The following is a 7,972-nucleotide window of genomic DNA, read 5'->3' on the forward strand; positions in this document are numbered from 1 at the left end:
AGATGCAACAAAAAAATGCAATAATCTCCTCCAAGGAACTTGTGTTAGAATATATAGTCCACTAATATAACTTGGGAGAGGACGTGTGGGTGACTCAGTTATCCAACTAATATCACAATTATCAACCTTATTAAACTTTAATCATATGAGAAATCTAATAAAAAACCATAGCAAGATACTCATACACAATAATATTAGATATGTTAACTAGGGAAACCCTTGATCAAAGGAAAAACCCCGGTGGGGATGGTACCCACAAGATGATGTACTAATATAAATTTTCCTTGTTAGAGGATGAACCTTGTTAGGAGTCTATAAATACATTTAGTACATATGAGCCCCTATTAGGAGACCTTGAATCCTTGTTAGAAGATTCCAACCCTGTCAGGAGTTGTGGAAGACAACTGGACCCATTGCTCAAAAAACTTCAAGGTTGAGACTAATGAACCCACTATCCAAATGATCTCTGTACTATTTCTTGTAGAATCATAGAATTAAAATGTACTTCCTTCCTCTATCTCTATCCTATCAATCAAACCTCTACTCCTTTTGATCTTGTAACTAGATCACAAATCTCACATCCAATAATCCCTTGAGTTGCTTACATGCATTTACCAAACACTCTGCTCCTTTTTGCACTTTGCACTTCATAAAAGGATCATGACACATTATAATCAAGGAAAACATCTTTCCTTTATACCATATCTTCAAAGCAATTCCTTGAGTTGGCCTCGAGGCTTTCCTAATTAATTATAATAAGATAATTAATGAATTACAATTACAATAGCACTGTCAACTCACAGTCTATACAAAACTTCACACGTGTGATACTAGGGCTTGTGCACTTTCTGATGTCACCAATGAACTATCCTCTATCACTACCTAACTGTGAATCTTCTCATTACATCTTAGATGAAAGATAATGAAAAAATGTTAGGAATTTCTTTCCTAATGCTCTGTCTTAGTATTGCTCTCTATAAATTAGGTGCAACTTCCATACATCTTCGACTTAGAATCTGTGCACTAAACCACATCATCAGGACATATCGTAGAACATGTCCATACCTGCACATCACCACATGATCAAACCATTGTCTATATGACTAAGATCTATGTGTGCTACTCAACCAATCTTTATAGAAACCATACTATTTTGACATCAATGACAAACACAGTCATGAATGCAAAATGACAATACTTTCCAATGCTTAGGATACTCCCCCAAAGTAGTCTCATCAACATTCATGATAAAAAATCTCCCCCTTTGGCATTGATAACAACATAGATGAAAAACATCTAAGTTCCAAGAATACCAAAATAGTACTTTTCTGTTGCTACTCTAATCTTCACAAATCCTCTTCATTATCCAAGTCATAAATCCTCTAGATTCTAGGATTAGCATTAGTTTTTCACATGCTAAACAATTCTCAATACATCAGGTGCATATATCCTACTTCCTCATAATTCATGAATCTTTCTAAATCTCCCTAAAGATATATCTCTCCCCAATTCATACTTAGAAGTTCTTCTTCCCCATTATGTAGTAGATGGTTTTTCATGCATATTCTCCCCCATTGACATCAATGTCAAAGGCTTCAATATTAAAAAATACCAATTGTTAATACACTACTCCAATTCTTCAACCAACTTGACTATCCAAAGACAGTATTCAAAACCAAATATGAAGAGTCCTCAATGACTCAACTCATCACAAATACTCCCCCATATGAGAAGCATCAACATTCAGTCCATTCTAAGAATAGTGCTCTGTACCACTGTACTGATGCACTTACTGCATCATCTACTCAAAAATAGGTAGGGGCATAAACCCAAGCATACCTCTCAAGTACTCAAATGTATCTTTAGGCAAACATTTTGTCAAGATATCTACAATCTGATCTTTAGTACTCACATACTCCAATCTCATTTCCTTTTCTATTGCTTTCTCTCTCAGCACATGATACTTAATAGATATATTCTTAGTCTTAGAATGAAATACAAGATTCTTAGACATACTCAGTGTACTTGTGTTATCACAGATATGATAATAGGTTCTGCAAACTCAATTCTGATATCCTTCAACATTTTCTTCATCCACATTACTTGATTATAGTTATTTGTTGTTGTAACATACTCTACCATAAATTTTCTCCATGAAATACAATCTTGCTTCTTGCTTAGCCAAGAAACTAATATTCCTCCAAGAAAAAATGCTCCACCACTGGTGCTCTTTCTATCATTCATACTGCCTACCCAAACCACATCAATATATGAACATAGAGTAAAATCACTTGATCTATCATACCAAATTACATAGTCAGATGTTCCTTTACAATATTTGAATATTCTCTTTACTATTGCATAATGATCCTCCTTAGGATCAGCTTGAAATCTAGCTACAATCTCAATTGCATTTGGTATATCTAGTCTAGTGTGAGTCAGATATTGTAAACCTCCAATCATGGATCTATACTTCTTCTTCTCTACTATAGGTGTCTCATCTTTGTCGAATAACTTGTGACTAGTTAGCATAGGTGTACCAATAGGTTTACAAATTTTTAATCCAATGTTTTTCAACAAATCTTTTAGGTACTTATCTTGTGAAATGAAAATACCATCACTATTTTACAAAATCTGCAATCCTAGGAAAAATTCCATTTCTCTTATCATGCTCATTTCAAACTCATTCTTCATTTCTTCAGCAAACTTATCACTTGCTTCATCATTACCTCCAAATATAATGTCATCAAAAAATATTATTATTATCAACAAACCATTGTCAATTTTTTTCAAATACAAGTTTCTATCTACCATATAAAATCCGAGCTTTACCAAATAGTTGTCCAATCTTTCATACCAAGTTCTGGGTGCTTGCTTCATACCATATAGAGATTCCTTTAGTTTGCATACCATGTCTTTGTCTTTTGAAAAATGAAAACCTTTAGGTTTCTCAATATACACCTCTTCTTCAAGTTCTTCATTTAGGAAGGTTGATTTAACATCCATCTGATATAACTTGGACATCTTATTTGTTGTATAAGCCAAGAACATTCTCACTACCTTTATTCTGGCTATAGGTGCATATGTTTCCTCATAGTCTATGCCTTCTTGCTATTAATATCCCTTGCACACAAGCCTATCTTTCTTCCTCATAATTTTTCCTTTCTCATTCATCTTGTTTCTAAATACCCATTTGGTTCCTATCACATTCTTATCTTTAGGTCTAGGAACTAACTCCCATGTTTCATTCTTCACAATCTACTCTAATTCTTCCTTCATTGCTTGAATCCAATAACCATCTTTACATACTTCATCTACGCTCGTAGGTTCAACTTGAGAAATCAAACATATATCTTCGTTAACTTTGTTTCTTGTCAAAACACCTTTGTCTTTGCCTCCAATTATCTACTTTCGAGGGTGATTTTTTTCAGATCCTTGTTAGGAGTAGGAGTTGACATCTCAACTCTTATCTCATCTCTAGGTTCAAATCTCTGCTCTCCTCTTTGCTCAAAAATTAGCACATCATTCTACAGATCATTGTTAGTCTCAAAGAAAACTTATATATTTTGTCTAACAATTCCAAAATTATCTTCTTCTTCATATAAATTATAATATACCATCTTTTCCTTAGTTCCAAACTTTTCATCAATCCTTACATTTGTGCATTCAACAATTGTCTTAGTTCTATAGTTAAAACATCTATGCGCCTTGATTTTCAATGAATAACCAAGAAACATACCTTCGTCATTTCTTGGATCAAACTTACCAATGTCATCATCTCTCTTAGTGTAACATTTGCATCCAAATGTTCTGAGATACTTAGCTAATGGTGAATGACCAAACCATAGTTCATAAAGTGTCTTGCTCCTACGTTTTCTAATTTTTACTTTGTTCAAAGTGTATACTGTTGTATTGATTGCTTCTCTCCAAAATGTCTTAGAAACATCATTCTCAAACAACATTGCTCTTGCTACCTCTGTTATTGATTTATTTCTTCTTTCAAAAATCCAATTCTACTTGAGGGTTCTAGGTGAGGATAGCTTCCTTTTGATTCCATTTTCTTCACAAAATATGTTTTAAACTCTTTAAAAGTGAACTCTCCTCCTTTATCTGATCTCAAACACTTTATCTTAACACCAAATTCATTCTCAACTATATACTTAAATATCTTAAACTTTTCAAAATCTTTAGATTTCTTTTTAAGAAATGCTACCCACATCATTCTAGTGAAATCATCAACAAAAATCATAAAGTAACTTTCACCATAGAATCCTCTTGTTCTTGAAGGACCATCCAGATCTGTGTGAGCAATCTCCAACTTCTCTATGGTAGTGAACTCCTTGCTAGGAAATGATACTTTATTTTATTTAGCCAAAATACATTCTTTGCAAACAACATTAGTAGGCTTAAATATCTTAGGCAAGTCTCTGACTGCAAATGTGCTACTAACCTTTACGATATTATTAAAGTTTATGTGACAGAATCTTCTATGCCACAACCAATTGTAGTCCACTTTAGTTACCAAACATGTCATTTAAATAGGATTCAACTGAAATACATTACCTTAGGATCTTGTTCTTGTTCCAATCAGCGTACCATCCATGTCTTTGATAATGCATGTCTTCTCAATGAATTGCAATTGATAACAATTGTCCACCAACTATCTAACACTCAAAAAATTATGCTTTAGTCCATCAAAAAAAAAACATCATCAATGTTATTTTTACCATCAAGAGTAATGGATCCAATTCCTGTTATATGACAAGTTGTATTGTTACCAACTCTAACAATACCTCCATCATGATTCCTAAACTTTAAAAAATTATTCATATCACCAGTCATGTGATGTGAACAACCACTATCGATTATCCAATTAGATTTCTTTTCAACTTGGGAAACTAGAGCTCTTTCTTCTCTAATTTCTTTATCAAGATCATCTTCCTTGATAGCCATAAATCCCAATTCATCATCTCTTCCACTTTGACCTCTCTCATCATATTATCCATCTTCATTTGTATACAAAAAATTCCCATCTCTTCTAGGCTTAAAATTTCCCTTATACTTTTTCTCTCTTTTATGATTTTTAGATGCATAATGATCAAATTCATCACAAGTCCAACATTTAAATATTTTCTTACCATCTTTTTCTCTTTTCACAAGAAGGGCTATACCTTCCTCAATCTTCTTGTCTTCATCATATCTGCTACTACTAGAAAAATCTCCACGTGTGCTTGCACTCCTTATCAGATTAGGTCATATGTTAAGGGCATGAAAGCTATTTCTACTCGTGTTGGATCTCTAGATTGTCTCATATCTACTTTTGCAGCTTCTAATCTTCCAAGAAACATTTCCTTGGTCAAATCCTTACTTGTAGGGTATCAATGGCTAAATCATCTAAGCTACTTGATTGAATGATGGCTTTAAACTTTTCAAGATCTTCCATACTACCTAATCTTCTTTCTTGGTTCCACCATGAGACTGAACTCCTGCAATAATTTTTGATATCCTACCAATATTGCTTCTTACAATCTTATCTTCCATCATTTTAACATCTTGAAATACACATATCCAATTCCACAATCTAATTCTCTTTGCATGTGTATCACCTTCAAAAGTAGATTCTAATGCTTTCCAAATTTCATGAGATGTTTGAAGCAACTTTACTTGACTTTATTCATTCTCAAGAAGAGTTGATAGTAGAGCCTCTATAGATCTCATGTTACACATGAATAGATCTCTCTCTACTTCACTGCTTTCTTCAAGTTCCCCTTCTTCGACAATTGTCTTATCACTATTTGTTAAGATCCAATAACCTAGACCCATGCACAATAGATGAGTCTTCATCTTCTCCTTCCAACTATCATAGTTGGCCCCATCAAATATATGACTATCATTTCTAAAAAGACTTACCATCAATCTCTAAAAGTTGTTAAGCTTATCCTTTAACGACCTGAATCTCTGATACCAATTGTTAGAATATATATAGTCCACTGATTTAATTGAGAGAGGGGGGTGAATCCGTTATCCAACTAATATCATAATTATTAACCTTATTAAAATTTAACCATATCAACAATTTATATAAAAAAACCACAACAAGATACTCATACACAATAACACCATATGTGTTAACTAGGGAAACCCTTGATTAGAGGGAAAACCCAGGTGGGGATGGTACTCAAAAGATTATGTACTAATATAAATGTTCTGTGTTAGAGGATGGACCCTACTAGGAGTCTATGAATACATTTAGTACATATGAGTCCCTATTAGGAGACTTTGAATCCCTATTAGGAGATTCCAACCATGTTAGGAGTTGTGGAAGACGGCTAGATCCACTACCCAAATAGCTTCAAGGTTCAAACCAATGAACCCACTATCAAAATGATCTATGTATTATTTCTTGTAGAATAATAAAATTGAAATGTACTTCCTTCATCTATCTTTGTCCTATCAACTAGACCTCTACTCCTTTTGATCTTGTAACCAGATCGTATCCAATAATCCCTTGGATTTCTTACATGCATTTACCAAATACTCTGCTCTTTTTCACACTTCGTACTTCATACAATGATCATGACACATTAAAATCAAAGAAAACATCTTTTCTTTATACCATATCTTAAAAATTATTCCTTGAGTCAACCTTGAGGCTTTCCCAATTAGTTATAATAAGATAGTTAATTAATTACACTTACAATAGCACTATCAACTCACAGTTTATAGAAAACTTTACACATGAAATAATAGGGCTTGCACACTTGTTGACATCACCAATAGGCTATCCTCTATCACTACATGACTGTGCATCTTCTCATTACATCTTAGATGAAATATAGTAAGCAAACATCAAGAACTAATTTCCTAATTCTCTATCTCTATACTGCTCTCTGTAAATCAAGTACAACTTTCGTACATCTTTGACTTAGACTCTATACACTAAACCACATCTTTGACTTAGATGATACAACCATTTTCCTGATGACTAAGATCTCTATCTTCTATCCAACCAATCTTTACAGAAACCATACTATGTTGACATCAATGAAAAACATAGTCATGCATACAACACGTCAGTACTTTCCAATGCTTAGTATACTCCCCCAAAGTATTATCATCGGTATTCATGTTAACAACTTGAACACCAACGTTTCTTCAAGCAATGATAATGAGGTTTGAGAAGACCTTTCCTTCCTTATCCTTTTCCTCCTCCCAAGAACCCTAATGTATCTATAACTAGAGAGTGGGTGAATACCCACTAAGTTGTCCAAGGCCCTCTAAAAAATCCTCCAAATTCCTATCTACCCACTAACAATAAGTGTGAGTTGACTCCTAGTCCTTGGCCATAATTCTTGTCCCTCTCATAAATAAAAGCTTGGACAAGTGTGTGGGGGAAGGGTGACGTTATGAGATTTCTCCATTTTCACATCTTTTAAAAAATTAGATATTTGGAGGGTCATTAAAGTTGCATGGGTCTCCCAATAGTGAAATTAAGTCCCTAACTAATAGTTCTACCACACAAGCACTTAATTTCCTTTAAATTATACTCCTAGGACCATATTTATCCCTCAAAAGTGTAAGTAAAATTTAAATTCAAATTTTGATTTTGTGGGGCTTCACATAATGCCCCTTAACAGTTGTGATTAGCTTAGGCACTCAATTAAGTTTAGTTTTAGGCTAAGTGTATCTTGCCAAAACCTAAATTGACATATCATTCACACATAAATACTACAGGTGTCAAGTGACATCATAAAAGCACATTGCACATTACAAGTGACATGTCAAGTGTTGGTGCCCAAATAGATGGACTAGGTTTCCTATGGAATGATGATCCAATTTTGGGAATTCCTAGTGGAAATTTTCCAACTATCATATCCCACCCAAATAGGATGTAAACCTTTGCAATTCTAACTCTGTATGACCAAGGCTGGTAGGCCTATACCTCGCAACCTAGAAGCTTTGAGCAGATAAC

Source organism: Cupressus sempervirens, chromosome 6 (assembly GCF_028749045.1).
Source record: "Cupressus sempervirens isolate cs-2001-9-10 chromosome 6, ASM2874904v1, whole genome shotgun sequence".
Classification (NCBI taxonomy): domain Eukaryota; kingdom Viridiplantae; phylum Streptophyta; class Pinopsida; order Cupressales; family Cupressaceae; genus Cupressus; species Cupressus sempervirens.